Genomic DNA, 15549 nt, shown 5'->3' with positions numbered 1-15549 from the left:
AAACATTGTGAAAATGTCATTACTACCCAAAGCAATCTACACATTCCATGCAATCCCCATCAAAATTGCACCAACATTCTTCTCAAAGCTACAACAAGCTATCCTCAAATTCGTATGGAACCACAAAAGACCCCGCATAGCCAAGGTTTCCAGTACAGAAATTTCTTTTTAAAAATTCCAAAGGATGGAGAAGCAGAGATGGCCTAAATTTTGCTGTGTACTTTTGCAATAGCATTAGTTCCTTAATGGACCAAATAAGCTTCTATGGGTTACCCAAGGATCTTAGTCTATTTTGGCAATACATCCTCACGAACATCAAATGTAACATAGTTATAACTTAATTATCTACTGTGTCCCCAAAACAAAACTAGCACTTTGTAAATATTTCGTTTAAAAACACAAAGCAACTCTATGAAGTACCATTATCTCCAAATTCATGCCAATCATCAAACCCAATCAAATATCTGGAAATTACCAAAGTTTATCCTCTGACATTTCATTAGGGAGTTGACACTGAGAGCTAGAAAATGAGAAGACATATGTTACATAACATCATCTCACCTCAAAAATTATTAGTCTAGAATTTGTTTTATTCTTCCCTTTTGGGCATAGACAAGAGCATTCCTACTTGAAATTAAATTTGTATTCACTTTTGAATTCTTTAACTTGGTAGAATAATATAGGTCCCCTTTAGGAAAAAATATAGTGTGGAAAGGATTTCAAGATAGTTTTTTTCTCGGTTTTCTGGCGGCAGAAGAGTAGCTGTGGTTTGAAGTTCCTGTTTGAAAAGGAAGGTTTCCATGGAGATAGCTAGGAGGAGGGTCTGGAGATTAATGATAAATTTTGAAGTTCAGAAATGTGGAGCCCACCCTTTGCAATATTGCCACAAATGACACCCCAGTCTAAAAGTACCAGGTCCAGGAACCAGAAGGTCAGAAGACGAACCACAGAGATGAACATCTTGAGAGCAGTGAAAACTAACTCCATGTATGTGGCCTGTAGGACAATTTACCTGGGCAGGCTGCCCTCTGGGCAAGAATAAATACTCTCTTACATATGCTTTGGACCCCAAGCCAGCAACTGCCCTGAAATCCTGGGTGCAGAGGCCTCATTTTACCAGTGCTTGGAGTCTCTGCCCTCTTAACTATTTGGCCATTCTGTAGATATATTTCCTTTTCCATTCCTGAGACCAGAGGGCACCCGATGGGACATCAGAGGTAAGGAGGAAGGTGACTGTTTGTGCACTGATGCCGACCTGAAACCTGCTGAGGCACTCTGAGCTGGTATGAGAGGGAAGTGGACACAGACATTTGTCATCATGTAAAAAATATTGGCTGTTTTGCCCTTGGGCCTTCATTTCCCCTCTGTCGTTGACAGGAAACTGATTTTCTTTGGAGGATTATTCATTCCCTGCCTAACTGTCAGAGTAAAGAAGGTGACAAGGGCTAAAAAGACACACAATCATTAACAAAATGAAAACAACATCAAAGATCACCCTACATAGACAGAACATTGGATAAAGATCAACATCTATTCAAGGTTTAAAACAGGAAACTATTTTCAAAATTTTATCAGTAATACGATAAAACATATTTTGTAAATAAAAAGTATCTACCAAAAAACCCCTCCAAAAACCGTAATACTAAATGGTGACTATTTAAAACTTTCCTCATGATCAGGAATGAGACAGAGATTTCCACTACCAATACTTGAATTCAGCACTGTACAGGATCGTATTTTATATTCTTTATTTCTATATAATACATTTTAATTCTCAGAGACTCTCTTTAATAAATTATCTAATTCTTACTTTAATAAAGAGCTTCATAAAAAAAGACCCACAATGACATTTATTTAAGCCTCTAATTTATGACTTGTCTAAAACTAGTCTTAATCCTGAGATTTCAGTTAATTAAGCCAATAATTTCACCTTTAAAGTCAGTTTGAATTGGTTTTCCTATTTACCTCCAAAAGAGATTTTGCACTGATCCATTTTGTTTTAGTTAAGTATCACACTCTTGAACAGTCCTTAACGGTGTGTATTTTAGAACCCGAACTTTGCAAAGGTCTACTTTTTAAACACTGGAATCCCTCCAAACAAAATGCCTCAATAAGCACATAAAACACAGACAAAAGCAGAAGTTTTGTTCCAGATAGTTGCCCTGCGTCTATTCACCTCTCTCTGTCCTTGCTTAATGCTTTGACCTCTTTTCAGCCTCTGCTCTTCATACCTTTGCTTTCTGAATCTGCTTTTGGTGGCTAATCCAGCAGCTCAGTAGCCTTCCCTCTCTGACTTAGTTCAATTCTAAGCTCTGAATGTATCCATGGAGTGTCTGAGGAGTAAACTCCTTCTGCTGGTTTTAATGTAGTATACATGGCCAATCTCCTCCTCGTCCCCTGACCATCAACAAGAAACCCTTCCTGGAGACGAGGATTTCTTCAGTGAGTCTTATAGGTGTGTCAGTTCTCCTATGGAAAGATTTCATTACTAACTTAGAAACATGCAATTTTATAATCCCAAAGGAACCTTAAAGATATCTTTATACAATTCTTATTTTAGTGTAGAGAAATGTAAAGTTCAGAGTAATCGTGTGGCTTGTTGAGATCACAAAATTAGTTATGTGTATCACAAATCAACACAAAGTGGTTTGATTGTACTTAAAATGTCATTTATGTCCTTTAGTAATAATATAAACAAAAATCAAGTACTAAGAGGGAGCAGAGAACTTTTCTGTCTTATATATACCTGGGAGTGAATAACTGATTGAATCATCACTAAAAATTGAAGCTCTTCATTTGCTAACACTTTCTAACACCATCTATTCATATTTTTTTGATAGAAAAATTTAGTGATACTCAGAATTGGTTCAAATAATCCAAGCTACAACGTTAATCCTGTTATGATCTTTTAACTAATCTCCCACTTCCTACTGCTTACATTATTTTTTCCTAAAATAAGGACTTTATAAGTAGGACTGACTCTACTCAAGCAGAACTGTTAACTCACTGAAAATGCAATTTTCCCCATATTTATGCATATTCCTTTTAACTTTTTGGTTCATTTACAAGAGCCTTGGCAAATAATAGGTGGACCTAACTCAGAAAAAAAAATTCTGGCCATGTCTATGGAAAGTGAGGGGTAAGTGTGAAAATGTACATCACTCTAAGTGAATTTGTCCCTTTTCTGATAAAAACCTAGGGCAAATCTTGGCCTGGAAACTTAAGAATTTTGGGTTTCTGACAAACTGTTTCACTTATGCTCTTAATTATACATCAATCTCTTCTCAGAAACTAGAGATAATTCCTTTTCGGTATATTTATCTCTCACTGCTTACCTATTTCTTCCAATCACCACTTAAATGGATCAACCTTCTAGAACCTAGAAACTACATACGTATAAAAAAATAACAAGAATAAAATATCAAAATCCTCTTTCCCCAGTTATTATTCTTTGTCTTCTTCTTTCCCTTTACAGCCAAACATCCTGAAATAACTAGGCACACTATCCGGTCTCCACCACCGACTTCCTTCTCAATGCACTCCTTATTGAATTCTATCTCTATCACTCTCTGACTTCATCTTCTCACTAGAGTCACCAGTGACATACTTATTGCTAGCTGTTACTAAAACATTTTCGTCTGCATATTATGAGAGCACTTGAAGTATAGATTGTATAATTGGTCGTTCCTTCTGGAACATCATGCTATCTTTGCTTCCTACCTAATATTTCTGACAGTCCTTAAGTTATCATTGCTGGCCAAAATAGATTCATGGTACTTTATAAAATGGCAAACACTCCATTTCTTTACCAGGATTGTTGCAAGAAATAAAAAGATATTATACAGGGGTGCCTGGGTGGCTCAGTTGGTTAATCATCCGACTTTAGCTCAGGTCATGATCTCACGTTCGTGGGTTTGAGCCCCATGTCGGGCTCTGTGCTGACAGCTCAGAGCCTGGAGCCTGCTTTGGATTCTGTGTCTCCCACTCTCTGACCCTCCCCTGCTCATGCTCTGTCTCTTTCTGTCTCAAAAATAAATAAACATTAAAAAAAAGATATTATACAGAAAGCCCTTATCACAAAATCATAGAATATGATAGATCCTCAAATGTTATTAAATCTATTTAAATAAAAAACAAGAATTTCTTATTATATTAAGTGATAATGTAATAGTCAAGACTGTCCATTTTGCAAACAAATTCTTGGTCTAGAAACAGCCATTCTCTATGATTAACACAATATATAGTCAGAACTAACATTCTGATCAACTCAGGATGTCCATTTCAGGATAGATGAATCGCATGAGTTTCCAACTATAAAAGCTCATAAGTTGGCGGTCAGGACAAAAGTTTTTCAAATAATACGTTATTTTATAACTTTAAAAATATTTTTAAAAATTGATATAAACAAATTAATTTTGAAAAAAGAAAACCAGATAAAACCTAATTTGGACCTAAGGAATTCTAGCAGAATGGAGTTACCATTTTTCTTCACAGAAAAGTTTTTTCTACTTTGGTAACATATGGGGCCCCTGTGAACCCAGAGGTAAGGATAATTAACTCAAGCTTGAGCAGTTTTAGAGTCTAATCCCGCTTATCCTCAAGGATGGTTATAAATAGTCCAAATGGTACCAATCAATTATCCCCATTCCCAGTGTTTATGTCCCTGTATCATTATTTCCCTTAAGGCTGGAAAGGAAGGAACTATGACATGCTTCTAACCAATGGAATATAAGAAAGGTGATAGGATACCACCCTCTGATTACAGTATGTAAAATTATAAATTCCATCTCACTAAAATATTCTCTCAACTAACTCTCCCCCTTGCTGGCTTTGATGAAGTAAGTCACCATACAGCAAGACTCATGTGGCAAGGAAGTAATCTGAGTATTTTTGAAATTCTCCGAAGGAGACTTTGAGTTGGAAAAGCATTTAGTCTGGGTTTGTGCAACATATATGAAAGAAACTTAACTGAGGTTTCCCACAGTTGACAATTATAAAATTTTCTATGAAATTATTATGAGGTCCAAATAAACTTTTCTAAGTTATCAGTAATAATATTTTAAAAATTAACCCACTGGCTAGAGGAAAAATAGAATTATATTCTGTTTTCTCTACTTAGAATATTATAAAATAATTATTATATAAAGAGGCCATCAAAGTATAAAGTCAAAAGTATAAGGAAAATATTATAGAAGTGTGTTAAGCAATTAAGAAAAATATTATTTTATGGATTTTGTAGTGCTTGAGGCATTTGTTAACTTTTGGACTTATTTTAAAATAATTTTATTCTATACAAAATATTCATTTTGTATTTTACTTTGCAGTCATATTTTTGTGTCCTTTATCTTATATATAGGAGCAACCCAAATAGCATAAGCTTTAGGCTCCATAAAGTCTAAGTTTTCCCACCTTAGCATATAAAAACTACTCTGTAAATATTGGAGGAATATTTTTAAATAAATTAATTGTTAATGTTTCTGTTTTATGTATCTAGGACACTCTATTTCAGAATTGTATATATAAAAGAATTATCTGGAAGTCAATAACTACTGAAACAACAGGGCTTTTCCTTTTCCCAAAATCAGTACTCAAAATGTAACTTCATTTTAAAAAGTCACTTAAGATTTAGGTCAAAGATGAAGTAACCACATTAGAAACTCTGAAGGAAAAAAGAAAACAGAGAAAATATCCTAATGTTTTCCATTTATGTGGGTGGCAGAAGTAAGGTTAGTGTCCATATTTTTCTTCTCAGATTATTATCCAATAGCTAACTTTTGCTTTAAAAAAAAGGTAATGCAATGTCATGAAAATGACTGAAAATTATCATGGTCTACTGAAACTTGAATGATTGAAATGCTTGTTAAATAAGCAAAAGGAACAGTAAAAAAATGAATATTTCTTACTAATTCAACAAAAGTTTTATCATTATCATTTATTCTTTTCCTGCCTTTCTGTAAAAACACTTCTACCAACTTCTTAGACTATGAAATAGACATGTTCCCCAAGAATGCTTACTCAGATCAGATAATGTACTTCTACTTTTGTCCCTAAGTCTCCCTCCAAACTAGCTGCTGGCACTTGACGAGTCAACGTTATTGTTGCCATATTGCTGGCCCTATACTCTTGCTATTTCTCACAACAGATGTAATCCCCTTCACTCTGGTAACTGCATTTTTTTCCTTAATGCCTAATATTTCAGGGCCTCAGATCCATTCCTGTAATGCCAGCTTATAGAAAGGAATTAATAAATGCTGGTTAAACAGGCAATTGCCATTGACTTGCTTTGCTTATAAAAATCCTAATCATAGAGCTACATTAGTATATTTCTGAGAAACTGAGGTAACAAATCTGAAAGCCTCTGCCTAATGCTTATATCATGGTAAGCATGCAATGGGTTTTTCAGAGTCTAAGAATAAGTAATTTATTTTTCCCAGTTTTACTGAGATACAACTTTATACAAAAAACTGCCTATAATTAATGTACACAATTAGTGAGTTTCTTTGCACCTCTTTGTTATTTGTCTGTCTTGTGGTAAGGGCACTTAACATGAGATCTACTCTCTTAATAATTTTTAAAGTACATAATACCTTATTGTTAACTATAGGTATTGTGTTATATACAGCAGATCTCTGGAACTTACTTATCTTGTATTACAGTTACTTTACAGCCATTGAACAAATTCCCCATATCTTCTTATTACCACCACTTGGTAACTGCCATCCTATTGCCTACTTCTATAGTGTTGACTATTTTAGATGTCTTACATAAGAGGAACATGCAATATTTGTTCTTCTGTGGCTGGCTTAATTTACTTGATTAATATCTCCCATGTCCATCAACAGATGAATAGATTTAAAAACTGTGGTATATATGTACAATGGAATGTTATTCAGCCATTAAATAGAAGAAAATCTGCCACAACATGTATTTTACTGTATGAATACATAATTTAAATATTTTAAAAATACCTCAATAATGTAATGATGTTGTGAATATCAAGTGAACTAAGACTTCAATGACAGTCAAAATAAATTCAAGAAAAAGTATTTTTAAGCTCTAAACTATCAGAAACATAATGAGTTTTACATTAAATTGAGAGTATTTTTATATAACTTACTCCTTTCCTCTCTTTCTTCCTCCCTCTTTCCTTCTTCATTCCTTCCTTTCCTTCCTTTTTTCTACAGCATTGTCTGACATTGCCATCTTATGGATACCATTAAATTATTGTCAAAATCTGTACCAAAAAAAAAGGAAACAAAACAAAGAAGCTAACATATTAAGAATTGGAATTTGGAAAAAGAAAGTAAAAATAGCAATCCTACCTAAGAAATATTAAGAAAGAATTTTCCTAACATGAATGAATAATAAAGAAAAACCTAATAAATATTAGCAATAACATTCTGTTCTAATACCAACTCTCATTAACAGTTATAATCATTTAAGAATTTAAAATTTGGTTAAAAGTAGTTAAAAGAAATCTGAATTTAATGTTTTAAAGAAAGCAACAAGAAAAACACAATTCTTTTAAATATATATTTCATAAATATCATGAAAGCTCTAAGTTATGGAAGAAACTTTCAATGTGTTAGGCTTTATTTGGGGTATAATGTTTAACCTCTAATTATTTAAAATGACTAAGTGGAAGGAAGAGTTTATGAAAAGTCATCCATAATGGACTTTTAAAAAATTCATTTAATAAGTGTATTTAGTTTGAACTACATCTTTTAACTTGACACTACGGAAACAAAATGAACTCAACCGCTTCTTACATTCTGCAGATAAAAAATGTATGTTGAATCATTTCTATCCTTAAGTAAATTAGCAAACTATAATTTAAGTTTGAAAGACATAATCATTTTTATAAATAAAGGCCATCACCTCTTAACTGAGAGCTACAGGATTTTGGTTGATAATTCAAGAACTTAGAGATATCTATTGAGATTTATACAAAAAAATTAAATCTAAAAGTTTTTTGCTAGCTTTCTAAAATTTTGAATTGAGACTTTTTCATTAAAAAAATTTAAAAGTTACAGGAATTTATGCCTAAAATAATTCTCTGGAATAGAGTTTGGAAACCAGATTTAGCTGCTAGGTAAAAAGGAAAAAATGTCCTATGCTGCCAAATGAAATAGCAATGGTTATTACAAAACAAAAAGCTGATGTTTGAAAACTTCCTTTCCTAATTAAACATGTGAATATGCCCCAAACCAACCTTCAAATCCTGAATGGATTTTAGATATGAAATTTGCATTTATTATTTCATACTGAACATTGTTTCTAGTGATAAATAGTCTGGCTAACTTTTAATTCCAAGAAAAACATTTTATTTCAGCAAACATTTAGTTGTGCAAACTTTTCCAGCTTCTCCTTAAGATATATTCCTTATGTTCTAAGATACATGAACAAACTTTTTCTTAAAAACTATAATTTTTTATCAATGTGAATACTGGAGCACATATATTTTCTTAATATTAACATTTACCCAACAAAGCCTGATGATGCCTTATTGTAAAAATAAGTGTAATCATATACTTTTGTTTGATCTTAATTTTTTCTGCACTCCTACATTTCAATCTAATGAACTGTACCAGGAGTAAAAAAAAAACCTGTATGTAAGAGTGATGATTCCATGTTCTGAAATTGCAGGACTTTATAAGTAAGCTAGTTATTTAAGCCTAATCCAGGGGCTCCTGGGTGGCTCAGTTGGTTAAGCATCTGGCTTCAGCTCAGGTCATGATCTCACAGTTTGTGGGTTTGAGCCCCGTGTTGGGCTCTGTGCTAACAGCTAGCTCAGAGCCTGGGGCCAGCTGAGATTCTGTGTCTCCCTTTCTCTCTCTGACCTTCCCTTGCTTGCTCTGTCTCTCAAAAATAAGTAAAAAAAAATTAAAAAAAAATTTAAGACTAATCCAGTACTTAGCACTACTATGAAAGCTATCCTTAATTGTTTGCTAGATTTTTACAAACATTTATTTTCATTTAACCTCTACAAAAATTTTTTTTAAACTATGGCTGTGTGTGGATGAGATAGATCATTGCCTGGAAGATATGAGACTTAGAGAGTGCTTTTCTTCTTCTACTTTTCTTTTCTTTTTTAAGGTGACATTTGTTTAAAAGTGAAGGGGACTTAGGACATAAACAGCCATATGAGAATGTCACTTCCACCCTAAATAAAAATGTAGATAGTTGCCAACATCATAGTTTTGGCATTCTCTTAAAATGTTAAACATACAACTAATATGCAAACCAGCCATTACATTTTTAGGTATTCAACCATGATATATTAAGACATTTATTTATTCACACAAAGACATGTATGCAAATATTCGTAGCAACTTTTTCCATTAATACTCAAAACATGAAACCAACCAAATACAGACTAGTGAATGGATAAACAAATTCATACAATGAAATACTACTCAATAATTAAAAGAGAGGAAATACTAATACATGAAGCAACATGAATAATCTTGAGAGTATTATGCTAAGTAAAAGAAGTGAGACACATAAATTTACATACCATTTGATTCCAATGATAAGAGATGCTACATAATGTAAACTATAATGACAGAAAAAGGATCAGTGGTTTCTGGAAACAGATATAGGAGAGGGAATCACCTGCAAAGAAACACAGGACAATTCTTTGAAAGATAGAAATATTCTACTTCTTGATTGTGGTAGTGGTTCCCATGATTGACTCCATGTCAAAACACATTGAACTTAAAGTGGGTAAATTTTATTGCATGTAAATTATACTTTTTTTTAAATAAAAGGTAGAGGGAAGACCCCATTGAGAAATAACATTTGATGCATACAAGACTATGAATAATTAAAAATGAAAGTTTATTGACAATACAACAGGAGATATGAAACCAAATGCAAAGGCAGTATTGGCCTTAGGAAGAAGAGCAGCCTTGCTCTTGTTACAATGAGAAGGAGGTTAGAATGGGTTCAGACACAGGCATGCATGCATGTTTGGTTATAGCTCTGATGCTCCCAGCTTTGAAGTATTATGCTCTGTCCCCACAGTACTATTTTCATGTTTTTAATAGAAATATTATTTCAGCATATCCCCAGAGGCTAGGGAAACCAAAGCAAAAACAAACTATTGGGACCTCATCAAAATAAAAAGCTTCTGCACAGTGAAGGAAACAATCAGCAAAACTGAAAGGCAACTGATGAAATGGGAGAAGATATTTGCAAACGACATATCTGATAAATCTGATCAGATTTATCAGATAAATCCAAAATCTATAGAGAACTTATCAAACTCAACACCCAAAAAACAAATAATTCAGTGAAGAAATGGACAAAAGACATGAATAGAAACCTCCGCAAAGACCTCTCTCATCATCAGGGAAATACAAAAATCAAAACCAGAATGAGATACTACTTCACATCTGTCAGAACGGCTAACATTAACAACTCAGGCAACAACCGATTTTGAGGAGGATGCAGAGAAAGAGGATCTCTTTGGCACTGCTGGTGGAAATGCAAACCAGTGCAACCACTCTGGAAAACAGTATGGAGTTTCCTCAAACAATTAAAAATAGAAATACCCTACCACCCAGCAATTTCATTACTAGTATTTATCCAAAGGATATAGGTAGGCTGTTTTGAAGGAACACAAGCACCCAAATGTTTATAGCAGCACTATCAACAATAGCCAAACTATGGAAAGAACCCAAATGTCCATTGATGGATGAATGGATAAAGAAGATGTGGTATACATATAATGGAGGATTACTTAGCAATCACAAAGAATGAAACCTTGCCATTTGCAACTACATGGATGGAATTAGAGGGTATTATTCTAGTCATAATTAGTCAATCAGAGAAAGACAAATATCATATGACTTCACTCATATGAGGACTTTAAGATACAAAATGGGGGTGCCTGGGTGGCTCAGTTGGTTAAGCGTCTGGCTTTGGCTCAGGTCATGATCTCACAGTTCATGGGTTCAAGCCCCGCATCGAACTCTGTGCTGACGGCTAGCTCAGAGCCTGAAGCCTGCTTCAGATTCTGTGTCTCCCTCTCTCTCTGACTCTCCCCTGCTTGCACTGTCTCTCTCTGTCTCTCAAAAATAAATAAAAAACATTTTAAAAAATGATACAAAATGGATAAACATAAGGGAAGGTAAGCAAAAATAATATAAAAACAGAGAAGGCAACAAAACATAAAAGACTCTTAAATATGGAGAACAAACAGAGGATTGCTGGAGGGATTATGGAGGGGGGATGGGCTAAATGGGTAAGGGGCATTAAGGAATCTACTCCTGAAATTACTGTTGTGCTGTATGCTAACTAACTTGGATGTAAATTTTAAAATAAATAAATTTAAAAAAAAAGAAATGTTATTTCATTCAAATTATTGCTGTAGTCTGGGGGATCAGTAGGTGAAACTTGCATAATCAGAAAATCATGGGACTCTCTACCAAGAAGGCACTCAGGTCATTGTATTCAACAGGTTTAGTCAGGACAGAAGCCACTCTAGATGTTTCAGAAGTAAAGTAAAACAGAAATCTGTAGGAATCTAGGGAAATAATATCAGGAAACTTGCTCTTGGAAAATTTGGAAGTGGGGGCGCCTGGGTGGCTCAGTCAGTTTAAGCATCTGACTTCAGCTCAGATCATGATTTCACAGTTTGTGAGTTCGAGCCCTGCATCAGGCTCTGTGCTGACAGCTCAGAGCCTGGAGCCTGCTTCTGATTCTGTGTCTGCCTCTCTCTTTGCCCCTCCCCTACTCGTGCTCTGTCTCTGTTTCTCAAAAATAAGTAGACATTAAAAAAATGTTTTAACAAAAGTTCAGAAGTGAGGAAATCACACAGAAGCCCCCATCAAACACTGTGGCTGGCTGTGATACTAAAGTGACTGATCTCAGACCTTGGAAGCTGCTGGCACCATCTCCCTGTAATGTGCTGTCTGGCAGCTCTGATCCGTCTGCCTATAGGTGCTTCCAGAGAATAATGGCTCCTCCCTCAGTTCAGAGGAGTGTCTCCTTTTGATAGAATCTAACAGTGATCCTGCTGGCAAAAAGCTTAGCTTCCAATCATTCCTGTTTAACAGGATAGGGAAATGTCTGGGTCTGGAAGTATGGAGCTGATATCTGGCATGGTAGCATTTTACCCAGTGAGCTTCCTTAGTCTGTGATCGGGTTTTATTTTAAAAGTATATCAAGAACTTTGATCTGTCTGGTTTCCCAGAATTGACTGGACTTGGGGAGTTGAACTCAAATACTTAGCATTGTCTAAGAGTCTTAACTTGAGCCATTGTAATAGGGGCAAGGCTTCCTACTTGCTGAATGGCCACCATGTGTCAGGCTCCAGGCTAAGTAGATTATATGCATTATTTAATTTAATCCTCATATAGCCTCAAGGAAATGAACACATCATGTTTACTTATAAATGAAGATGACTAGGCTTTAGCTGTTAAGAAATTTATCAAAGTTCTCTTGAGGAGTGCACTAAGAATTGCAGCAAACTCTCAGTAATGCTGTACTACCTTGAACTATGTTTCCACATGATTAGTAGATTAATACATTATCCATAATCTGCTTGTTCTACATATAAAGCAAAATTATATGTCAACCTATAATCTGAACAGAGGAACTGAATACTTCAGATGTGGTGGCATGTGGGGCTCCCGGGTGGCTCAGTCAGTTAAGCATCTGACTTCAGCTCAGGTCATGATCTCGCAGTTCATGGGTTCGAGCCCCACATCAGATTCTATGCTGACAGCTCAGAGCCTGGAGCCTGTTTCAGATTCTGTGTTTCCCTCTCTCTCTATGCCCCTCCCTTGCTTAAACTCTGTCTCTCTCTGTCTCAAAAATAAACATTAAAAAAAATTTAAAAACGATATGGCGGCATGCATCTAGTTCCATAATCATTAATAACAATGGCTGACTTTTACTTCTCAGACATACCAGCCACTGTTCTATGTAATTTATATGTATTATTAATTCCTGTAAAGGCAGGTACCATAATCATCCTTTAAAGATAAGCAACTGAGAAACAGAGAGATTAAGTCACTCACCCGTGGTCACACAGCTAGTAAACGGTGAGTCTAGGATTTAGAAATCAGGCAGTCTGCCTCCAGATGCTTTTTAAATCGAGTTTTGAAACCCTTTGTCTCAGATCAATACAATGTTTCTGAATGCTGTTGAATTAATATTAAGCCATAATTATAATTTCCTCATGAATTTATTTCCAAAGAAAAGCTATAAAAAAAAAACCAAAAAGTGAAACCAAAAAACCTGAAGGAATTTGTTGCTAGCAAACCTGCCTTTAAAGAAATCCTCCAAAGAGAAAGGAATCAATAACAGAGGGCTTGGAATTTCAGAAAGCAATGTTAAACACAGCACTAAATGTAATAGGTTTCTTAGGAGTTACTAACAATGCTTGATTGTTGAAGCAAAACAATCATACAATGTGATGTGGTATTCCATGCATGTAGAAGAAATATTTCAATTCTATTTAATTTCTTTCAATGTTTATTTTTGAGAGAGAGAGAGAGCATGAGCAGAGGAGGGGCAGAGAGAGAGGTAAACATAGAATCAGAAGGCTCCAAGTTCCGAGTGTCAGCACAGAACCCAACCTGGGGCTCAAACCCATGCACTGAGAGATCATGATCTGAGTCCAAGTTGGACGCTCAATCAACTGAGCCACCCGGGTTTAAAATTGAGAGAGGTAGAGATGTAATGGAAGTAAGTTTTCTATACTTAAAGTGGCAAAACTATCAATAACAGTAGACTGTTTATTGTAATGCTTTGAACAACCAATAAGGAATATATAAGGAGATATACACAAAAATATTATAAGTAAATCAGAATGAAATCCTAAAAAGTATTCAAATAATCCATATACATTTTTTAAAAGAGAAAAATAGAGGAATAATAAAGGAAACAGAAAACAAAATGGCAAACTTAAACCTTTACATATTGACATTTTTCTTAAATCTAAATCATCTATACCCATTTAAAAACAGAAATTGGCAGAGTGGATTATAAAAACAATAAACATAATCTAAGAATATGCTGTCTACAAGAAATTCACTTCACATACAATGAAATAGGTAGACTGAAAATAAAAGGCTGGAAAAATTGTACCAAGCAAACATTAATCGAAAAGAAAATAAGAGATGGAACATCTGGGTGGCTCAGTCAGTTAAGTGTCTGACTCTAGATTTCAGCTCAGGCCTTGATCTCCGGGTCATAAGTTTAACCCTGCATTGGTTCCACACTGGGTATGAAGCTACAGGAAAGAAGGAAGGAAGAAAGGGAGGAAGGAAGGAAGGAAGGAAGGAAGGAAGGAAGGAAGGAAGGAAGGAAGGAAGGAAGGAAATAATAGAAGAGTTGTCTGTCTTGATACCAGGTAAAATAGAAAGAAAATTATTAGATGCTAAGAGGTATATTATATAATGAAAAAAAGATCAATTTAAAACAAGACAAAGAAGGGCACCTGGGGGGCTCAGTCATTTGAATATCTGACTTCTGTGCAGAAGGTGGTCTCCAGGGTTCCTGAGTCTGAGCCCCACAGCAGGCCCATTGCTGCCTGCCTGTGTGGAGCCCTATTTAGATCCTTTGTTCCCCTCTAGCTGCCCCTCCCCCGCCTTTCACATGCTCTCTGTCTCAAAAATAAACATTAAAAAGTCTTTCATTAAAAAACAAACAAGGGGCACCTGGGTGGCTCAGTCTATTAAGCATCTGGCTTCAGCTCAGATCATGATCTCACAGTTCGTGGGTTCTAGCCCCGCGTCGGACTCTGTGCTGACAGCTAGCTCAGAGCCTGGAGCCTGCTTCACATTCTGTGTCTCCTTCTCTCTCTGACCCTCCCCTCTTCCCACTGCCTCTCTCTGTCTTTCAAAAATAAATAAAGAACATTAAAAAAATTTTAAAAACAAACAAAACAACAAGACAAATTAAAAAAACTGTGGTATTCATGAAAAACAGCTAAAATTAATCAGGATGGCTCAACTATTAAGTTGAAAAACATCAATTCATAAAGATATTTGAGTAACTTTCAGTGTGAGCATGACAATATGACATGGTAAGTGTAAATAAATTACTGCCCATTCTGATGTATATCTTTCAAAGCCTCCATAGATTTATACTGATGGGTAATTTATGATTGCATTTCTCAAGTTTTAGCATGCCTCTGAATCACTGCAAAGGCTTATTAGTTAAATCACAGGTAGCTGGGTCCAAATCCCACAGTTTCTAATTTGGTAAGTCAGGATTGGATCTTGAGAATTTGCGACACAAACAACTTCCCAAATAATGCTGATGCTCGTGGTCAGAGAACTACACTTTGAGAATTACTGCCTTGCCACATCACCAGAAGATCAGAGGACAGTTAAATGTTCATTCTAATTCATCCTCAGATTTTGAAATGTTCCTGTATCTCAACTACGTCAACTATTTTTTAACTGCCTAAATTGAACTACTTCACATATTATTACAAGTATATTTTAAGCAAGTACTGGTATCATGCAAATTAAGCCAAACTAAAGAGGCAAACACAAAAAAGAATCACTCTTTAAAAATCAATTACAGTAT

The 15549-nt window shown here is 35.1% G+C and overlaps 1 long non-coding RNA gene across 1 annotated transcript in view; it reads right to left on the bottom strand.

Annotated features, from left to right (window-relative positions):
* Positions 1-7122: 7122 nt before the first annotated feature.
* The window catches only part of LOC115279190, a 35479-nt gene continuing 27052 nt past the window's right edge, over positions 7123-15549 (bottom strand). The window contains exons 2-3 of the long non-coding RNA XR_003903278.1: positions 9518-9615; positions 7123-7234 (exon numbers count right to left, since the gene is read on the bottom strand). This is a non-coding gene — a long non-coding RNA (uncharacterized LOC115279190). The remainder of the gene's footprint in view (positions 7235-9517; positions 9616-15549) is intronic.

The sequence above is a fragment of the Suricata suricatta genome, chromosome 15 (genome assembly GCF_006229205.1).
Source record: "Suricata suricatta isolate VVHF042 chromosome 15, meerkat_22Aug2017_6uvM2_HiC, whole genome shotgun sequence".
NCBI lineage: Eukaryota > Metazoa > Chordata > Mammalia > Carnivora > Herpestidae > Suricata > Suricata suricatta.
Note: the sequence above shows the minus strand (reverse complement) of the source record. Positions and strands in the feature narration are given on the sequence as shown.